Source organism: Rhinatrema bivittatum, chromosome 9, assembly GCF_901001135.1.
Source record: "Rhinatrema bivittatum chromosome 9, aRhiBiv1.1, whole genome shotgun sequence".
Lineage (NCBI taxonomy): Eukaryota > Metazoa > Chordata > Amphibia > Gymnophiona > Rhinatrematidae > Rhinatrema > Rhinatrema bivittatum.
Genome location: NC_042623.1, coordinates 4,859,314 through 4,881,448, shown reverse-complemented (window position 1 = coordinate 4,881,448; position 22,135 = coordinate 4,859,314). Strand labels below are relative to the sequence as shown.

At 44.8% G+C, this 22,135-nt stretch overlaps 1 protein-coding gene across 3 annotated transcripts in view; it reads left to right on the top strand.

The window, feature by feature from the left end:
• SEMA3A (semaphorin 3A) overlaps positions 1-22,135 on the top strand; it is a 461,793-nt gene that overhangs the window by 422,577 nt on the left and 17,081 nt on the right. The window lies entirely within an intron of this gene.

Sequence of the window (22,135 nt, the reverse complement as noted above, 5' to 3'; positions counted from 1 at the left end):
TCTGCTATTGCTGTACTGTGTTACTAAATATACTGGTCTGCGAAAATGCAAATTCCATTCTGGACAGATTTGCAAAACGCTTTCCACCTCAAGAGAATGTACCAAGGACTGGAATATTTGCAAAGTATTCCCAAAACTTCATTTTGCATTACTTTTCATAAGATTTCCCAGAAATTTGCCGTAGTTCATAGATTTTCCAATCTCTCTCATACTCATGACTTTTCTCTTTTTTGTTAAGATTTTGGCCAAATGAGTCTTCACGTAAAAGACTGCATTAAACCCTATGGAGAAAATGAATATCCTATAACCAGAAAAATAAAACCTCTTCAGCATTCCTTACCTGTGAGCATTTATTTGCATGACAAAATAATCCATGTTAACTAATCTCCTCATCTTCAAATAAATGAATAGAAAGAGAGGTACTGGAAGTACCCTAAGGAGGTCCGTTTTTGGATGGCCACTGGTCCAAGCAAATTGCCCAGCTGTTACCCCTGTAAAATTACCTATGAGGGTCAGCAATCCATGCACTTTTACATGGGTTAGAAGTGGATGTTCCCAGGGGCATGGTTAGAGCAGGAGATTTACTGGGCAAAAGCACAGAGGGAGGGCGGAGTAGACAGCAGACACATAGAGAGACAGCAACAAAAATAATGTACTGGTCAATAACAGCAGCAGAGACTTTTAATTGTGCATACACACACACATCAATTGTGCATAGTATTTAACAGCAAATTATAATATGGAAACGGTCTTGATGTGTGTGTATGCACAATTAAAAGTCTCTGCTGCTAACTGTTATTGACCAGTATATTATTTGTCACACTTTGTTTTTGTTGCTACAACAGGAGATTTACGTTTTCAAATCTATGTGCATGATTTCTCAGGGGAAAAGTGTCCACAAAAGGAAGAGCTGTAGCAGGGACGTTTTTCAAAGGCAGAGTCTGCTCACGCTTCCTCTTTTGAGCTCTGAGGGTAAAAGTATCCCAGTCCAATGCAAAGACTGAGGACAGAGGTGCTTATGCACTTTGCAGGAATGTTTATAGATTTGAAAATTGTCCCATAAATGCAATGTCGGTATATAAAAATAATAAAATAATAAATAAAATAAATTGCCATTTGATTTTGCTGGGCAAATGCAATAGCAATGTCTTGATGTTTCATCTCACGCATATTCATTAGGTGAATCCTAAAATCTCAGGTGGATAAGGAAAGGGGCCACTCTGAGCACCACTGCACTAGGGCATATAGTGTTAGGGATGTTCATTTTCTTGAAACAAAATGAAAGAAAAACGAAATTTCATTAGTTTTTCATTTCGATTTATAAAAAAATGAATTGGACAGCAGTCAGCAGAGCACCCCCTCACCTCCACAGGAAAAATCCTGCTGCCATCCTAAAAACATCAAGAGCCCCCATGTTACATCTTACTGCACGCACACGGGATCACTGATGCATGAGCATCAGTGATCCCATGGCTCTGGGCTCCAGCGCGTGATCGGAGGCCTGCATGGTTATGTTGCACTGCAGATTGTGCCAGAGGCTGGGTGCTTGCTGCGAACAGGAAAGATGAGATCACCTTCTGACCTGCAGACACCAGGAAACCTCTCCTAACTGTGCCTACCTTCTCAGAGATCACAAAGTGTGTTCAACCAATCCCGCAAGTGTCCTTGAACACGTACTGGCTACGTTTAAATAATAGTTTATCAAACCAGTTATAGTCTGGGTGCCTGATGTTTAATAGTTCCTTTACGGGATCATGACTTAAATGCTTCAGCAGGGGTAGAACTGCATCATCTTACTTTTCTTTAGATAGTATCTGAGTTACTACAAAAGGAAAATTACACTATAATGTCCATTTGGCACCAGGATTATAACACATGAACATAAGAACTGCCATGCGTGCTCAGGCCAAAGGTCCATCAAGATCAGTATCCTATTTCCAATAGTGGCCAATCCAGGTCACCAGTACCGGACAGGATTCTAAAAGGTCAATAGATTCCATGTTCCATTCACCCAAGGATAAGTGGTGACTTTCCCCAAGTCTTCCTGGACTTTTGGCAAGTCTTGTGGGGGTCAGGAGGCCCCCCCAAGCTATCCAAAAGTCCCTGGGGGTCCAGCGGGGGTCCGGGAGCGATCTCCTGCATTCGTGACGTCGGGTGACAGGAACCAAAATGGCGCCGGTGCTACCTTTGCCCTGTCATATGATAAGGGCAAAGGGCCACCGGCGCCATTTCTGTTAACGCAGCCGTGGCCCGAGAGCGGGAGATCGTGCTGGGACCCCCCCCCCCCCCCAACTGGACCCCAGGTAATTTAAAACATTTTTTGGGGGTCAGGAGGGTGGGGGATTTGTTTTAAAGGGTCAGGATGGGTTTTAGGGTTGTTTTGGTGTGCCGGTTTTCCCGCCGATTTACGATTTGACGATTTTAAAAAAAACCAAACCATGACGATCAGATTTCCCTCCCCCCCCCCAGCCAAAACCTATCGTTAAGACGATCGATCACACGATTCACATCCCTATTATGCATATCAATTGCTTGTCCACAATACATTTCATCTGCCATTTGTATACCCAGTCTCCCATTCTCATAGTCCACATACCTCCCACAGAGGAGCATTGCAAGCTCAAGTGACCTGCCTAGGTGTGAAAGCCAAGAACAGGAATCCAATTCACTATGACCAGCTTCTGGCTCCATGATGCTGCCCCATGCTTCTTTGCTAGCCCGTGCAGTTTACAGATTTTTTTACTAAAATTATTCATTTGCCATGCAATTAGACATTATTGAGCTGCTCACAAGTAATTAGGAAAACTAATTTTCCTAAGCATTAGTTGAGAGTTACCAATCAAGAAGCAATTTTTAAAGGATTTAATTGCCTTATATGGTGACCTTAGGCTTAGGCAATGGCTCCCTCTGCTGGAGATGTGCATCAGTTGCGGTCTGTGGGAGCCAGACAGGGTGTGCACATGGCTTTGTTGTTTCATGGCTTTGTTTTATGTTTTGGTTTGTTTCCTTTCCTTTGGTAAACTTAAAATTAAAAAAGAAACAAACACAATTTAATAAGCAAAGAGATAAGTAAAAGCAAAATGAAATAAAATGACAGAGAAAAGAACAGCCTGCTGGGCCCCCTATTTTTCTCCCCGGCGCAGGGGCGATCTCCAGTCACTCCTGCCCCACTGGAAGTAAAGCAGACTGAGGCCGTTTCTTCTGTACAAATCGCGGGGCAGCGAGCCCTGCAATTTGCTGTCCCTTGTTCTGTGCTTAGGGTTTTGTTTCAGGTGCGGTATTTGTAGAGCCAGCTCTTTCTCTTCTTCCTCAGTTTTATAGGAGGCGTAGATCCCTCACCAAGTCAACAGTCAGAGGAAACACAAATTGAAAGCACTGCCTATAATCCAAGTGATTTATACATTAAATCAATTTAATACCAAACAAAAAAAACCCCATTGTCTAGATGAAAAGTGTAAAGTCCCTGGACCCCTAACACTGAGAGTTTTGTCGCTGGAGCTGCAGGAACATCAGTTGAAGATTAGGGGAGTTTGCCGGATGGCAATCAGAAATGTAAAAAAAAAATTGAAAACCTGGCTTTTCAAGCAAACGTTTACATAACTCCCTCCCCTCCTACTTTTCCACCATCCAATCCTTTCTAAACTTACATTGTATATTATACTAATTGTACATAATTATTCCTCCTGGTTTCACCTTAGTCGTTACACTTGTTCACTTATATTCTCATTATACAACTGTTCTCACCTTCTGCACTCTTACCCCTCTTTTCCTCATCACCCTCCCTCCATACCCCTTCCCCCCCCCCTTCCCTCCTAAACTTTGGACACTTCCTCTAATAGTTAAGATGTAACTTGTTTTTCGTATTCCTGCTCATCGTTATCACCATATGTTCCTTGTAAACCGATGTGATGTGCAAACGAACGTCGGTATAAAAAAGCCTTAAATAAATAAATAAATTATTGAAAATGTACCCCAAAATGTACTGCACGATCCATACATCTCTCCTCATAAGAAGATAAGAAATTGCCATATGGGTCAAACCAAGGGTCCATCAAGCCCAGCATCCTGTTTCCAACAGAGGCCAATCCAGGCCATAAGAACCTGGCAAGTACCCAAACACTAAGAAGATCCCATGCTACTGATGCAATTAATAGCAGTGGCTATTCCCTAAGTAAACTTGATTAATAGCCGTTAATGGACTTCTCTTCCAAGAATTTATCCAAATCTTTTTTGAACCCAGCTACACTAACTGCACTAACCACATCCTCTGGCAACAAATTCCAGAGTTTAATTGTGCGTTGAGTGAAAAAGAATTTTCTCCAGTTTGTTTTAAATGTGCCCCATGCTAACTTCATGGAATGCCCCCTAGTCCTTCTATTATCCAAAAGTGTAAATAACCAATTCACATCTACTCGTTCAAGACCTCTCATGATTTTAAAGACCTCTATCATATCCCCCCTCAGTCGTCTCTTCTCCAAGCTGAAAAGTCCTAACCTCTTTAGTCTTTCCTCATAGGGGAGCTGTTCCATCCCCTTTATCATTTTGGTTGCCCTTCTCTGTACCTTCTCCATCGCAACTATATCTTTTTTGAGATGCGGTGACCAGAATTGTACACAGTATTCAAGGTGCGGTCTCACCATGGAACCCTGCCTTTTAACTTTCAGAAAAAGACTCAAGACGTGGCTCTTTCACCAAGCCTACCCTGATCCACCAGACAATCATTAGTTGCTCTTCTCTCTTACCAAGTCATGGCATTCATCTTCATGAACAATGGACTCTGGCACTTCCAGGTTAAAGCACCTTAAGCTTTAACCCGTACTCAATCATATCTCTTTATAATTATTCACCTGCCTTTATCTTCTTTCCAGCTTGTTTTAAGCTTCCAAGTTCTTTATTCCTTGTTGATTGTAACTTTATGACTTATTCCTATCTTTTGTTATCTATTGTTTACCAGAATTGTTACCTCAGTTTACCCTTGTTAAATGTAAACCGATCCGATATGGTTATTTACTATGAAGGTCGGTATAAAAAACTGTTAAATAAATAAATAAATAATAGATCTCTTTCCTGGGTGGCAGCTCTTAATATGAAACCTAACGTGAACCCTGGAGCCCCTTTTTAAATATTGGGGTTACATTGGCCACCTTCCAGTCTTCTGGAACAATGGATGATTTTAATAATAGGTTATCCATTTTTACTTTTTTACTTATTACAGAAATTTCATAGTTAAGTTCTTTCAGAACCCTGGGGTGTATATCATACAGTCCATCTCATCATTTTGGCCAGGTGGACAGTGCTATACTTCTATCACTGTACTCTTATGCAGCACACACAAGATTTTACTCATAAATGTTTTACTGTGCATTTAGTCTCTTGTATGATCTTTATCCTGTTGGACTTTCTGCCCTTCCTCTATGCCTTCTCTTCTAGGCTACACAATTTTGAGGGCAGATTTTAAAATGCCCGGCGTGCATAAATCCTGGCCTTTACGCGCGTGGCTGGGCTGGGCCTTACACGTGCCGGACGAATCTTCCAAGAGGCCTGGCCATGCGCATGAAGGCCAGTAGGCGCCCAAGTGCATAGCCTCTTGGAAGGGACGAGCGGAGGCCATGTTTTGGGTGGGGTGGGCCGGGACAGCGCCATTGTTCGCTGTCCCGGAGCCTCGCACGTCGGCAGCTGGCCGACGCGCGCAACTTACTTCAACTTGGGAGCATGGGAGCTGAAGTAAGTTGGGCCACAAAGGTAAAAAAATACATTTTTTAAAATTAGGGATTGGGGAGGAGAGAGGGGAAGGGAAAGGGAGAATAGGGTATGGGGTAGGGAACTGGGGAAAGCAGGTATGCGTCGCAGCGTGAAAGTCGCAAAAATGTACCCCCCCTTGCACGAGCCGCCCCCAATTCTATAGCATGCGCACACCGGCGCGCGTACGTTATAAAATCGCACGTCCATGTGCACGCGCTGGGTAGCGCGTGTTTGTTTTTGCACGCGCGTATTTTTTAAACAATGTGCCCCTTACGTTCTTAAATCTCATCTGCACCATTTTGTTAGACGTTTGGAAGATGTGCCTTCATTTTGAAACAACTGAGAGCAACGACAGCATAAACTGTTTCATTTCAATTGAAAACAAAATGGAAAAAAATGCGAATGAAATTTTATTCTATTTCTTTTTGTTTTGTTTCTCATTTTTGGCACAGGTGCAAAAGAAAATAAACTAGATAAAGTTTTTAATGACGCAAACCAAAATAATCCCACCCCCAAAAAAAGAGACAAAACTTTTCAACATGTACACCCCCGACATAAGTCTACATATAAAAATTAGAAATCCTGATTTAAAATTCCTTTCCGATTTGGAAGCATTTTTTTCTTATTGAAACACAAAGTAGGGATGTGAATCGTGTCCTCGATCGTCTTAACGATCGATTTCGGCTGGGAGGGGGAGGGAATCGTATTGTTGCCGTTTGGGGGGGTAAAATATCGTGAAAAATCGTGAAAAAATCGTGAAAAATCGTGAAAAATCTAAAAATCGCAAAACCGGCACATTAAAACCCCCTAAAACCCACCCCCGACCCTTTAAATTAAATCCCCCACCCCTCCCGAACCCCCCCCAAATGAGTTAAATAACCTGCGGGTCCAGCGGCGGTCCGGAACGGCAACGGTCCAGAACGGGCTCCTGCTCCTGAATCTTGTTGTCTTCAGCCGGCGCATATTCCTTGTGCATATCCTGTGCACTGATTCCCAAACCTGTCCCGGAGGAGCAGGCACATGTTATCTCATGCATATTCCTTGTGCATATCCTGTGCACTGATTCCCAAACCTGTCCCGGAGGAGCACGCACATGTTATCTCATGCATATTCCTTGTGCACATCCTGTGCACTGATTCCCAAACCTGTCCCGGAGGAGCAGGCACATTTTATCTCATGCATATTCCTTGTGCATATCCTGTGCACTGATTCCCAAACCTGTCCCGGAGGAGCAGGCACATTTTATCTCATGCATATTCCTTGTGCATATCCTGTGCACTGATTCCCAAACCTGTCCCGGAGGAACAGGCACATTTTATCTCATGCATATTCCTTGTGCATATCCTGTGCACTGATTCCCAAACCTGTCCCGGAGGAGCAGGCACATTTTATCTCATGCATATTCCTTGTGCACATCCTGAAAACCCGACTGGCTGGGGGCCCTCCAGCACAGGTTTGGGAACCTCTGGGCCAGTCATTTTTTTTTTTTTTCATAAGTACACAGTAGAACACAATGGGGCAGATTTTCAAAGGGATACGCACTTTCCCCCCGAAAACCTGCCCCAGCTTCCCCCTGCGCGTGCCGAGCCTATGTTGAATAGGCTCGGCAGTGCGCGCAAGCCCTAGGACGCGCATAAGTGGGCGTGTTAGGGGGCGGGCACTTCATTCGGGGGCGGGGGTGCAGGCGTGGTTCTGGCCCGGGAGCATTTCAGGAGCATGGTCGAGGCCTCCGAAACAGCTCCTGGGCCGGGGAATCGCGCACCAGCTGGCCAGCGCGCGAGTTACGCCTGCCTCTGGAAGGTAAGTTCCCTCCGAGGCCGCTCCGATTTCGGAGCGGCCTCGGAGGGAACGGAGGCAGGCTGCGCGGCTCAGCGCGCTCAGGCTGCCAAATTTGGGCAGCCTTGCGTGTACATACCCCCGGAATTTAAAGGATACGTGTGGCTACGCGCGTATCTATTAAAATCCAGCGTACTTTTGTTTGCGCGGGCGTACTTTTATAAAATCTACCCCAATGCCTTTAATGTTTCTTTTCTATAATAACAAAAGCTGCCTTTTCCTTTACAAATGCATCAACATGTGCCAAAATGACAACACATGATTTTCCATTTATAAGTATTTGCGTACACTATGAACTATGGGGTAGATTTAAAAAATGTGCGCGATCGCGTACTTTTGTTCGCGCACCAGGTGCGAACAAAAGTACGCTGGATTTTATAAGATACGCGCGTAGCCTATAAAATCTGGGGTCGGCGCATGCAAGGGGGTGCACATTTGTGCAACCTGCGCGCGCCGATCCCAGCGCGCGCTGCCTGTTCCCTCCGAGGCCGCTCCGATTTTGGAGCCGCCTCGGAGGGAAATTTCCTTTGCCCTCCCCCCACCTTCCCCTCCCTTCCTCTACCTAACCCACCCCCCGGCCCTATCTAAACCCCCCCTTACCTTTGTTGGCAGATTTACGCCTGCTAAAAGCAGATGTAAATCTGCGCGCGCCATCACCCGACCCAGGGGCTGGTCCAGAGGCCTCGACCATGCCCCCGGGCCGGCGCCACACCCCCGGGCCCACCCCCGAAATGCCGCGTCACGCCCTCGAAATGCCGCGTCATTTTGGGAACACCCCCGACACGCCTCCCTCCCTGCCCCTTTTACGTCGGCGGCCTATGCAAAATAGGCGCGCCAGCGCGCGAGGGCCCTGCACGAGTAAACCTGGCCGGATTTACGCGCGCAGGGCATTTAAAATCCGCCCCTACGTTTTTTAGCTATTGCAAACATAAATGCAAAATTTATGAATGTGCTGTGTAATGATGAAAATCAGCTCCTCATCTATGAATGCATTGCTAAATAGCATGCATTGGAAAGTGCGAAAGTTAACACAGAGCAATTTTCCAGAGAAACACTACATCTTAGGGCAGTGATGGTGAACTCCAGTCCTCGAGTGCCTCAATCAGACCAGGTTTTCAGGATATCCACAATGAATAAGCATGAGAGAGATTTGCAAACAATGGAGGCAGTGCATGCCCAGCTCTCTCATGCATATTCATTGTAGATATCCCTGAAAACCTGGCTTGTTTGTGGCACTCGAGGACTGGATTTCACCGTCACTGCCTTAGAGTGTTCTCGTTACATTTTTTGGTGATAAAACCAGCATTTTCACAAGAATTTTAATGTGTGCTATTTATTATCAGTAATTTGCATTTGATTAACATGATCATTATCACGCATTAATGAACACATAATAACCACCCTAATTATTGCAGCTTAGCTTATTGGCCTCCTAATATGCAGCTTCGAGAAGTGCTATAGAAATGATCAATAGTGGGATAAAAGAAAACAAATCTCACAAACCATGGATACCCCAGAGATGTTTGAAAGATACACTACAAAGAGATTGGTTTGTACAAATAAATTAACAAGAGTATTCATAAACTCCAGGAATATCAGTTTATGCTGCAAGGGGTCTCAGAAATCTTACCAAATGCCTTTAAACAGTCTCGTTCTATCCCACTTTAATCACTTCCTCCAGTGCTGGTAATAAGCTGAGTTGCATGACTCAATCCATTTTTTTATTGTATAAAATCTGCAGTGGAATCAGCACAAGAAACCATTCCTTTCATCACATCACATCACATCATCAGGTGTAGCTGAGATTCAGAGGTATCATGTTAAAATGATTGCTAGAAACAGTGAAACATTTGGGAACAAGTAAGGCTTCGTTTTTTTTTTTTTAAGTTTTTTGGCACAGACTAGGGCTCTTGAAAATGGGGATTAGAAATTCAGATTTGAAGGAAATTTTTCCTGTTCTATTCATAATGTAAAGCAGCTGTACGAGGAAGAAATCTTTATAGATAATTAAGCTGGACAGCGAAATAAAATCAAGGATCCCATGTTTGTATTCTGACATTTCTTTAAGTTTTGAAGCAGCGTCCAAGTTCCGGCAGCTGCAGGAGTCCTGCAGAAAATGCGCCTCTCTGTAGGATGTGATATATTATATTCTATGAGGCCAAGAAGAACATCCAAAGATGCTGTGGTGTTATGCATGAGGCCCATTTTCAGATTTCCTAAAGCAGATATTAGAGCTTGTTTTTAGAGGTCCTTCTGCTTAGCTGCTCTCCTCCTGCTTTTACAGGAATAGTAGCTTGATCACGTTTCCAGTGGGGCTGGATGTCAAGGTGTTAACCTCCCCCCTATATTGCACAGGTTCTCAATCTCAGGTAAAGTCCATCAGTTTAAGCAGGACGTGTAGTCGATTGCGGCTGAACTGTTTTCGATACACTCCGCAGCCATACAGTTCCTAACTAGCAGGTCGATACAGTAACGTGCAGTTAAAGATTTCCCGTCTGTAACGAGCTGGGAGCGCACAATACAGACGAGTAAGGCAATCCAGCAATACAGTCTCCAGTTTCACGCGTCGGTAGCGCTTCTTAAAATAGACACATAACCCTTTCCGCACCCAGCATGTAAATGATGTGTAAATGAACGAATTAGCTGTATAATGAAGGAATTAGCTATTCCCCTCCGATACTGTAATGGGCGCTGATATTATCTCCTTAGTAACCTGCTGTTTTGCCGCGGCCTTAACGTGTTAGTTTACCACCTCCCCCTAGTAGGAGTTAGGACTGTGAGTCTTGTAACAAATCCATCGACACCACTTAAGATACTCAAACACAATAAAAACCAATTAAAAAAAAAAGCGATAAAGAGATGATCGAGAAAATGTATTGCTGTGGGACACATAAAACCTGTCAGAAAAAAAAAAAATTTTAAATACCTGTCACTTTCCGAATCGTGCGGTCATCCAGGCAGCGGCGGGAGCCGGAGGGCCGCGTGGGTCCAGGCGGCCGGCGGCGGGAGCCGGGTGTTCCATCGAGGCCGCGGGGGCGGGTGGGCGTGCGATTCGGCGCTCACGGCGTGACGTCACGGCATGTGACTGCCTTGAGCACCGAATCGCACAGGTCGCACAGGCGCGCATTCATTCACTGCCGGTGGGGGCTGCCGGAGGCAGCTTTCGCCTCCGGCTCCTCCACCTGGATGAATGCGCGCCTGTGCGACCCGGCCCGCGGCCTAGATTGAACACGCGCCCACCCGGATCCCACCGCCGCTGCCGCTGCCGCCACCCACCCGCCCCCGCGGCCTCGATTAAACACGCGCCCACCCGGATCCCGCTGCCGCCCGCCTGAAACCAACGCGTGCCCACCCGCCCCCGCGGCCTCGATTAAACACGCGCCCACCCGGATCCCGCTGCCGCCCCGCCTGAAACCAACGAGTGCCCAACCGCCCCCGCGGCCTCGATTAAACACGCGCCCACCCGGATCCCGCCGCCGCTGCCGCCCGCCTGAAACCAACGCGCGCCCACCCGCCCCCGCGGCCTCGATTAAACACGCACCCATCCGCCCGCGGCCTCGATCGAACACCCGGCTCCCACCGCCGGCCGCCTGGACCCACGCGGCTCTCCGGCTCCCGCCGCTGCCTGGATGACCGCACGATTCGGAAAGTGACAGGTATTTAAAAATTTTTTTTTTTTTTTTATAACATTCAGGTTTTTATATTTTTGGTTTTTTGTTTTTTACACTTCCTGGTACCTGTCATTTCAAATGTCATTTCAAATGTCATTTGAAATGACATTTGAAATGACAGGTACCAGCGCACCCAGGTTACTGTATAGGCGCTGTACTCAGCGCCTATACAGTAAAATGGGTTGCGCGGGCATAACCCTTCCCTATCGCTTCACAGCCGCGGCATGCATTTGCATGCAATTAGAAGAGAGTATCGGGGACTTAGTGAAGAGAACTGTGCGTGCGGGGAGGAAGGGTGCGCCTGACACTGCCGCACTGTTTCTACCGCGGCCTTACTGTATCGACCTGTAGGTTTGATGAAGCATTCTGAAAGAAGTTTCCTTCAATAATGTTCCTACGAGGCCTTACTACATAAACAAAGTAGTGATTCGTGATATAACAGAGGTTGCGATTTTTCAATCTAAGTACGACACTGTGACATTGGCCCTGCAGGCACACTATAAGTCCTGCTTAAATTGATTGCCCCTGAGGCAGCTCTACACACAAGAGCGAAACTCGGCCAGAGTCGGGCGATATCTAATGAAGGGCTTTTCCCATCATTCGATTCGTGTTCTCTTCACTGCTACACAGCCAACTGGATCGGCCTTCGCTTTGCTTTTTGGGTCCATGTCTTATTAACATTCAGGGTCATTTATCAAATTGTGTTAGGGCCTTATTGCAGGCATTAGGGCCCCTACGCGTACGATAACGCCACAACGTCCGCGATAAATAATGCATCACAAGGTGCGTATGCAAATTTTAAAATTTTACACAAATGGGAGGAGTTTGGGTGGCGTTATGGAGGAGTACATTAAAACGAGGGGTGCTTAGCGTTGCTTGCGATAGCGTACTGCACGTTATCATGAGTTTTAACACCAGAACTAACTACACCTTTTTTTTCCTGGCGTTTTGATGTGCGATATGCCTGAAACAGGATTTGCGCTAAAAATCACAAATCCCATTTCGGGCAGGAGAGGGGATGGGAGGAAAAGGTAAAATAGAGAGTGAGAGAGAGAGGAGAGAGAGAGAGAGAACACGTATTAGTCAACTTTTTATACCTCTGTAAGGGGGCAACTAGTAACTCAGTGAATATTTAACGTGATTTGGAGTGAGGAAAGGTACACAAAGATGAGATTTGTACATTGTACTCTCGACCTAGCTTGATAGCAGGTAGCGCATCAAACTAGGTCGAGAGTACACTGATGTGTACTGTGTTCTTTATATCTCTGACTGTGCATGTAAAACTGCCCCCCAAAACCTAGGCCACCACCAAAACCCTGAGTTATTAGTTGCCCCTCCTACAGTGGTATAAATAGTTTACTTATATGAGAAAATTGCAGGTGTGATAAATTGAATGCACGTTCCGGTAATGTATTAAATGTATTAAATGTATTAAATGTATTAAAAATGTAAAAAAAATGTATTTAAAAAAGCTATGCAATGCGGTAAAATAGCGCACATTGCAGTATCTCAAAAATTACTCTAACCACGTCCCTTTTTTTTTATCATGGACACTATTCATGCAAAATTTATAGCAAAATGATAAATCTAGGTCATAGTTTTACTAACTTACTCAAAACATTAATTAATAATGATCAAACTTTCTCACAATGTATATTAACATACATTCATATCACCACTCATACACACCAATACTATCTCAAGTCACTCAATCCCACCCTATATATATTTAAAATCCAACATATATAAAAGGAAATAATCACCCCTAAAGTATTTTACCAATGAGCTATCAGCATCTCATTCCTCAAAACTACTTTCACTTTCAACGTCCTTTAACCCAATATTTTTCCGATTGATTCTCAACGTCTCTTGTATATGTTATATCTTCAACATTTCTCCAACGTACTCTCCAACTGATTCTCAGTGTGCTTCAAATCTATTATCTCTTAAACATTTCTCCAACATACTCCCAACAAGGGCCCAAGTTTTGCCCCAAGAACGTGGTTGCTTCAGGGGAACTAAAAACCAAAACACAAAAAAACAACAAAATCCACTCACAGCTGGAAAACATAAAATACACTCATAAACCCCTTTCCCAATCAAAAAATTAAACAAAAAAAAACCCTCCAAAGAAATAACTTACCTCAAAGAAATGTGACTCAATAATTATCAATAAAAGCTATCCAAACCATCCCATGGCATGACCAAAAAACAAACTAGAAAAACAAAAACCACACAAAACTAATCCCCATTAATACAAAATATTAGTAAACCAGCCAAACACTCACCTCATAAAGTGTTATTCCCCATCCCCATTCCCAGCTCATAAAGTGTTATTCCCCATGCCCACCTCATAAAGTGTTATTCCCCAGCTCACGACCATATTATTATGAAAAGTCCTCTTCTAATGCGTCTGTACACCATTTACCCTAATTCTAATCAACCAATCCATTTCTCATATACTCATTTCAAAGCCACCAACAAAAATTTAGAATAATATTTTGGTATAGAAAATAGAAAAATTGTTTTGAAAATAGTTGAATAATTAATGAATATACTTATCCCTATGCTGTTTAGTTTACTGCATGCCTAGAAACAAGAAATTTGATGGCAGGTAAGAACAGAAAAGCCTTGCTTATCTGCTCAATTTAAATTCTTGCTACAATATCCAAAGCTCCACTTGATCCCTGGCTTTCCCCTCACATCTTTGCAAATCGGGATCCTGTGTGTGTGTGTCCCAGGCTTTCTAGAAATCTGGAATTGTTTTTCTCCCCACCACCTCCACTGAGAGGCCCTTTCTGTGAAAAAATATTTTGTAATGTTTTTCCCGAGTCCCTTGCCACCTCAGATTGTGACCTCTTGTGCTAGTGTATTCTTTCCTCTGAAAAAAGATTGCTTCTTATGCTCCATTTATACCATTGAGGTATTTGAATATCTCCCCATCACTCCTCTCTTCTAGGTTATCCATATTTAGGTTCTTAAGTCTCATCTTATGGCTTTAGGTGCAGAATCTGCACCATTTTGATAGACCTTCTCTGGACCAGTTTCACCTAGTCTATATTGTTTTGGAGGTAAGGGCTTCAGAATTGGACACAACATCCCAGGTGTCGTCTCACAAGCAACCTTTACAGAGGAATCAGCACCTTCTTTCTTCTTCTGGTTATGTACCTCTCTGTGTTCCCTGGCCAATTCCTTATCATGTTGCATGTCCCGGCCGCGGCAGGCCTGCAACTGGGCCTATTCACTTCTGGCTCCCAACCTGGCCCATCCTCACTGGCGGCAGTAGACACCTGCCTGCTCTCCCGCACCTCTGTTGCTTCCTTGGCCACTCCTGGGTCTCCTGTGGACCCCTCCAGCTCCCGGCGGGTCTCCCCACGTGTGTCTGTCTCTTCCTAGGTGCACGCACGCCTTGCCGGCCTTTAAAGGGGCCATGGCGGGAAACTTACCCGCGGCCCCAGATGATGACATCATTGGGCCCTGCTATTTAAGGCAGGACCCACCACTCATTCCTTGCCTTGGCAACAGGTCTCCATGCTTGTCGTGTGCTCATTGCTCATCCTGTTTCTGACTTCATTCCTGGTTCCTACCTAACTTTGCCTTGGACTGATTACTGGCTTTGACCCTTGCTTCATTGGACCACGCTCGGGACTGATTACTGGCTTTGACCCTTGCTTCATTGGAACTAAGCTCAGGACTGATTACTGGCTTTGACCCTTGCTTCATTGGACCATGCTCAGGACTGATTACTGGTTTGATCCTTGCTTCATTGGACCACGCTGAGGACTGATTACTGGCTTTGACTACTGCTTCTTTGGACTACGCTCAGGATGGATTACTGGCTTTGACCCTTGTTTCATTGGACCATGCTCGGGACAGATTACTGGCTTGGCCCTTGCTTTGTTGGACCACGCTTGGGACAGATTACTGGCTTGACCCCTGCTTCATTGGACCACACTCAGGACTGATTACTGGCTTTGACTCTTGCTTCGTTGAACTATGCTCTGGACTGTTACTGGCTTTGACCCTTGCTCTGCTGTACCTCATCTAGCTCAGCTGCCTGCCCCAATTCAGCCTGTCCCTGACCTCACCTCTGGTATCTCCGTGGACTTGGCCTTGTCAGGCTTCGGCCTTCTGCTGCCCGGGCGTCACCTACTCATGCTTCTGGCCCGTCCTTGCCGTCTGGGCCTCTAGATCCCTGCCTCAGCTGGACCTGCCTTAGATCCTGGCTACCTGCTACAACATCCACTGGGAATCGTCTGATGGAGGCCCTCCTAAGACCAGCCCGCCCCGGCACCCAAAAGCTCAACCTGCGGGGAACAAGAGCTGGTACTGGCGAAGCTCCAGTTGGCCTCCATCTCCTGGTCTGCTCCACCTCCCGACGGTGGGGACCCGTGGGGCTTGCCCTACAGGTAGCATCAACCCTACCTCAGGCCAAGGGTCTACCACCTGTGCAGCATATCATGCTGATTGCCAACCAGCTTGTGGCTGAATATGGATCTCCCAGTGTTTGACAGCATTGAGAAAGCTCCATACATCCCTCCTCTCTTCTAGGTTATCCATATTTAGGTTCTTAAGTCTCATCTTATGGCTTTAGGTGCAGAATCTGCACCTAAAGCATTCCACCCGTTGACTGTACGGCCCAAACGTGCCTCTATAAGCACACAACTTCTATCCTCAAACAGCAGATGGCCTTCATGCATAGCTCCAACTTTACCATGAGCTTTTGTGACCAAACAGCGAAGAAAATACCATCTGATTATTGCACTAGCACAAACAATTAAAATGTGATTCATCTTTCATTCTTTGCCCAGTAGTTTAGTAAACAGTCTGTTTGCCAAACTCCTGAGGCAGAAGGCAATGGCACTTGAAAACAAAGAACAAAGACAGCTTTTTTGTGGAGGCTTTTAATTATACATTTTTCTTCTGCAAAATGTGACTCAATGATGGTATTCAACACTGAAGATCAGAGAAGGGGCACTGTGAACATGCTATAAACTGAAGACAGGGATCCCAGTGAGAATACTGCAATGTTAAACAGCTTATCGTTCCACATGTTTAAGGCTGGTTACGATTCTGCAGCTTGAATCGATAAAACCCTTTGAAAGCAATGTTAAAATGGCAAGTCATGCTGTGATCCCATCCAGCAGATTAAAAGGCTCTGTAATTTTCTAACCATGAGGATGTTGATAAATATTGTATTTTACACACATTTTCACATTCATAGGGAACAATCGTACTTCCAGCCAAAGAATGCTGAGATGAAATCCCAAACTGTACACAAAAAGAGAGAATTGAATCGGCTTTAGATATGATTGGTCTGGAGTAAGCCCTAAAGAGTAGGGATGTGCAGAGCAAAATTTTATGTTCATATTTTTTATGTCCGAAAGGGGGTCCCACTTGCGGCCAATATGGACATAAAAAAAATCCAATGAGTTGGGTATATGTACATATGTGCAAAAAAAAAATTTAAACCCCCTCACCCTCCTTAATCCCCCCCCCAGACTTACCACAACTCCCTGGTGATCGAGTGAGGGGTGAGGACGTCATTTCTGCAATCCTTGGCGAGAAGCATGTGACGTCGGTGGCACGTCGAGTGACGCGGCGTCACGTGATTCCCGGCTCGTTCGCGCCGGACGGCTCGTTCGGCCCAAAAAGAACTTTTGGCCAGCTTGGGGGGGCCTCCTGACCCCCCCAAGCTGGCCAAAAGTTCTTTTTGGGCCGAACGAGCCGTCCGGCGCGAACGAGCCGGGAATCACGTGACGCCGACGTCACGTGATTCCCGGCAAGTTCGCGCCGGACTGCTCGTTCGGCCCAAAAAGAACTTTTGGCCAGCTTGGGGGGCCTCCTGACCCCCTCAAGCTGGTCAGGAGGCCCCCCCAAGCTGGCCAAAAGTTCTTTTTGGGCCGAACGAGCCGTCCGGCGCGAACGAGCCGGGAATCACGTGACGCCGGCGTCACTCGACGTGCCGCCGACGTCACATGCTTCTCGCCAAGGATTGCAGAAATGGCGTCCTCACTCCTCGCTCCATCACCAGGGAGTTGTGGTAAGTCGGGGGGGGGATTAAGGAGGGTGAGGGGGTTTATATTTTATTTTGGCTCAACAATCGCGATTTCCCACATATCGAACATATCTATGTTCGATATGTGGGAAATCCGATCGTTTATGTCGAATCAATTTTTTAAGAAAAAAAAATATGAGTTGCGTTTTACTAATGCGGTCAATCCGAATGCACACCCCTACTAAACAGGAGAGAGGCAAAGTGTTAAGTTTAAACCAAAAAATTGTAGAAATACGGCGAGACAAGTAAAGGGAAAAATCCTAAAAAAGGTGAAAGTCTGCCCAGGAGACTGCTAAAGCTCATCTGGAAAATGCTAACCAAAATGGGCAGACTTCCAGCTAAATGTAACCTGCCCTTAACACAAAATCTGCTTCATCATATTCAGCGCCTTTTATCTTGCTAAATTTGAACTTAGATGGTCAAATGGCGGGATTTGAAAATCCTGCTATGCCAATGGGCCCTGAGGTAGCAAAAAATCTAAACAGCTTGTTTGGGGTGGGGGCGTTTTGAGGGGGGGGGACAGTAATCTGGCTAAGGGTAGTCTGATAAACACCGATTTTGAGCTTTACAAAGGGGTCATTCACTAAGCTACAGTATTTTTCCTTGAGGGAAAACACTGCATCCAGCAATAAAATACTGCAAAAGCTCCCCAAACAGCTCTGGGACTGTGGGGCACCATTCCTTAAAGGGGAGAACCTGTCCCCTCAAACGGGTCTGCGTAGATGCCCTGTCCCACTGCCCCCTCTGTCACCGCCATGCACGGGGGGCATTCTCAGACTTTAAGCCCGTGCCCTCGGAGCCTCGGGTCTGCGTTAACTCCTGCAGCTCCAGGGGGACGATACCTACAACTCCAGACCCTGAGTGGTTTCCAACTTTTTTACTAATAGTTGATAAGATGAATGAAAAGTTCTTTACAACTCTTTGATGTGAAATCCAGTTGATTCGCATTGTTGAAAATTAATAAATTACTCTTCCATTAAAACAGTCTCTAAAATGTATAAAAGCCAATTCCTTATTAGTTTAGTTCCTTGGCCTTTCCAATTGATCAGATTGAAGAAAGTAAACCTTCTGTTAATTAAGTAATAGATTCTTCCCATGGTTAGAAGTTTAGTCTCAGTTCTTACGCCTCTCCTGTAGTCATCTTCACTATTCTCCTAGATCTCCTTCTGGCAGTCAGCAGATGAAATATTCTTGAACGATACCTTAAGAGCTCCTTCCCTCTGGCAATGGATGTGAATCCATTCCTCTGAGATGACACAACCTTTCCACGGGTCCTTTCCAGCCCCCTCTTCCTTTAGATAACCAAAACTCTGAAGCCCCGGGCCCTAGGGTTCTTAGTCAATAAACAGTGACAGAAAAATCTTACTCAGAAGGGCAACCAAATGAGAAAAAGGAAGGGTGGGAAACGTTCTTCTCCAGTAACAAAAGGGTCTTCAGAACTCGGGTTCAGGCATCTTTTCCAAGTCTCTGTGAAGACCCTCGGAATCCTTTTCCCAGAAAACTCATAAAAAATGAAGGACTGCACAGATAGAGTTCCCCTACAACTCAAGAAGAAAAGGGAACTAAAAGTCCAGGCAGGAGCACACACCCTCATCACGTGAGGGAGCCCGACTCACTCATCGCTCTGTGCATTCCCATGAGTTTGCTTCATGCCTTCTGGCAAAGAATCCATTGCTTCTTTACATCTGACAACAACTGCAGTCCACCCGTTGACTGTACGGCCCAAACGCGCCTCCATAAGCACACAACTTCTCGCCTCAAACAGCAGATGGCATTCCTATAAAAATTACGTACAATTGCATTCTTTCTTCCATTTTCAGCATATGCTGTTCCTTTTTTATTCAAATTAAACAACTAATTCCTGTTTTCTTTGGAGCTACTCCCAATAATGATAGGTTTTGCTGTAAATTATTGATACTTTTTCTAATGATGCGTAGAATGAATTGCTAATTGGCAGCAGCATGACAATGGTTGCCTTGCTGTGGTGCTCATGTAATTGTCTCTAGTGTGGCTCGGTCCTGCACTTTACTCCTAGCCATTCACTGGGCTCACCTGAACAGAGTGAGGTTGCCATTGGCATTTATGCTGAATTGTGCCGGGTTCTATTTGTGGTTTTGTGAGACATGGATAAGAAGTTTAAAAATGTGATTAGTCTGATCCCACAATTTGAGGTCCAGTTTGGTGTAATATTCTACCATTACTTGCCTTGTATAAGAAATGAAAGCCAGCCAACCTGACACGTGAAAATCGTCGAATTGAGAAGTCACGACAGTGTTCACAGGAATTTGTAGGCAGCATATTCCTGTGACCATTTCAACATTGTTCAGCAATGGATACCCGATTTTATAACAGGTGCGTGCAGGTTATAAAATCGGGGGTCAGCGCGCCGACGCCCGCGGCCTTCACCCATTCTCTCCCAGGCCACTCCGATTTCGAAGTGGCCTCGGAGGGAACTTCCTAACCCCCTAATCTAACCTTCCTACTCCTTCCCCTAACCTATCCCCCCCCCCCAGCCCTATCCTAAACCCCCCTGAGCAAATGGCTGCTGTGCCGGGAGCCTCTGATCCCGCCCCTTTTTCGAAGCCCCGGGACTTAGATGTGTCCCGGGGCTTTACACTCGTCACCAGGCCTTTCTAAAATAGGCCCGGTGCGCGTAGGCTTTTTAAAATCCAGCCCTAAATGATGAAATACTTTTAAAATCCAGCTCTTGCCTTAAAAAGGGCTGTTTCAGGCTATTTACTGTAACTATTGAGGTGAATTTTCAAAAGTTTATCACATATAAGTTTGGAATTTATGTGTAAGTTGCAGGGACATGTGTAACTAATATTTTGCAAAATCCTTAAATACCCTTCTGCTATTAGTGTCGCATATAAAAAATTGACAGGCAACAAAGAGGTGATTCAGGGGCATTCTGGGGGAGTTCAGAAGTGTGTGCACAAGTAGCTATTTTGTGTGCCGAATACACACATCCATTACCGAGCTTGTCCCTGCACTTTTATATCTGCTATTTGACTTGAGCAATTGAATTTGGACTTGTCTTTTTTCTGTAGTTTTTGGGTAGGAGATCTGGGTGAACTGGTGGGGATATTGATGCATTTGTGATTCCATTAAGTATTTTCAGAAAGGAGCATATGCATATGTTATAAAATACCTGCCTTTGTGTTAATCCTGCGTTATTATGTGAATGTTGTTATAATTATTCCATGTGTAAAATATATCTGCATAGTTTTATAAAATGGGTAGAGAAAGTCTGCGTTTTCCTGCATTATAATATATACATGCATACTGAAACATATTTTATAAACTGTGCAGCTACAGTTACACAATTTATAAAATGCTGGCATAAATCTCTGCACACTCACTTGAAGTGTGCAAATGGTATACAGCGAACAGTTAGAAAGTTGGCCTCCATATGAATAGACTTTTTTTCACAATAATCACAGGGAGGATAACTTTCAAACAACTCTGTACAGCCCTATGTACAATGCATGCGTATGTGGCTTCATGGAGATTTTCTACAGTATTTTATAGCTTCCATGTACTAAGTACATGCAGATTGTAAAATACGTATGTCTCCCCCCCCCCCAACATACATGCATATGTATGCTTACATACAAATATCTGCAGTGCTTAAAAACATGTGAGCGTATATTTTACACACAAAAATATTGTCTTGCTTATATCGAAAATACTCTAAATAACTGGAATCATCTCCTCATAAAAATAACTCTTCTGTCACAACTGTCACTCTGCCTCAACCTAAATAAGACCGAGATCCTACACATCCAATAACCACTCCTCACCCCTCCCCAACAACTTCACACCTAACCCCAAGGGGTCACAACTTACTCATGCTGCAAAAAACCTAGGAGTAACCATCGATAACGAGCTAAACATCAGACATCACATCTCCGCAATGATCAAGGACGGATTCTTTAAACTGTAAACCATGAAAAAACTCAAACCCCTTCTTCACGCCCAAGACTATGGAACCGTCCTCCAAACAATACTCTTTTCCAAACTCAACTACTGCAATACTCTACTCCTTGGCCTCCCCGAAGCCACCATCAGACCACTACAGGTACTACAAAACGCCGCCGCTAGATCCATCACTAACATCAAAAAATGCAACCACATCACCCCCACCCTCAAAGAACTACATTGGCTACCCATCAGCCAAAGAATCCAATATAAAACCCTAACCCTCATCCATAAAAAAATGATCAACAATAAGATGGACTGGTTAAACTCTGCCATACTCCCATACACCCCACATAGAAACCTCAGATCTACGGACTCGGGACTCCTCACCGTCCCCAACTCCAAAACAGCGCACCTCACCTCTACCCAAAAGCGAGCCATATCAGTAGCCGGCCCCACACTATGGAACTCCCTCCCACCCCTCCTCAGAAAGGAACCTTCCATTCAAATCTTCAAAAAACACCTCAAAACCTGGCTCTTCCTAAAAGCCTTCCCGCCAGAAACTTAGCCCCCTTGCCCAGGCCCCCCACCCCTGCTTAGAAATTAATCTTCATCAGTCCTCCGTCAACCACCCCTGTGGTTCCCCTTGTAAAGTAACTGTATATAGTTAATCCTCATTGCCACCTTAGCTCTCTTTCTATCTTCTCCAATTAATATGCTAAATGTTATATTTCAAAGTTACTGTGTAAATTAATCTAAATTATTATATAAGTTACAATGTAAAATAAGCAGCTACTATTTCTGTTCAGTTACATGTAAACTGATGTGATATCTCGATCGAATGTCGGTATATAAAAACAAATAAATAAATAAAATATAAAATCCTTCTGTTTATGCACAGAAGACA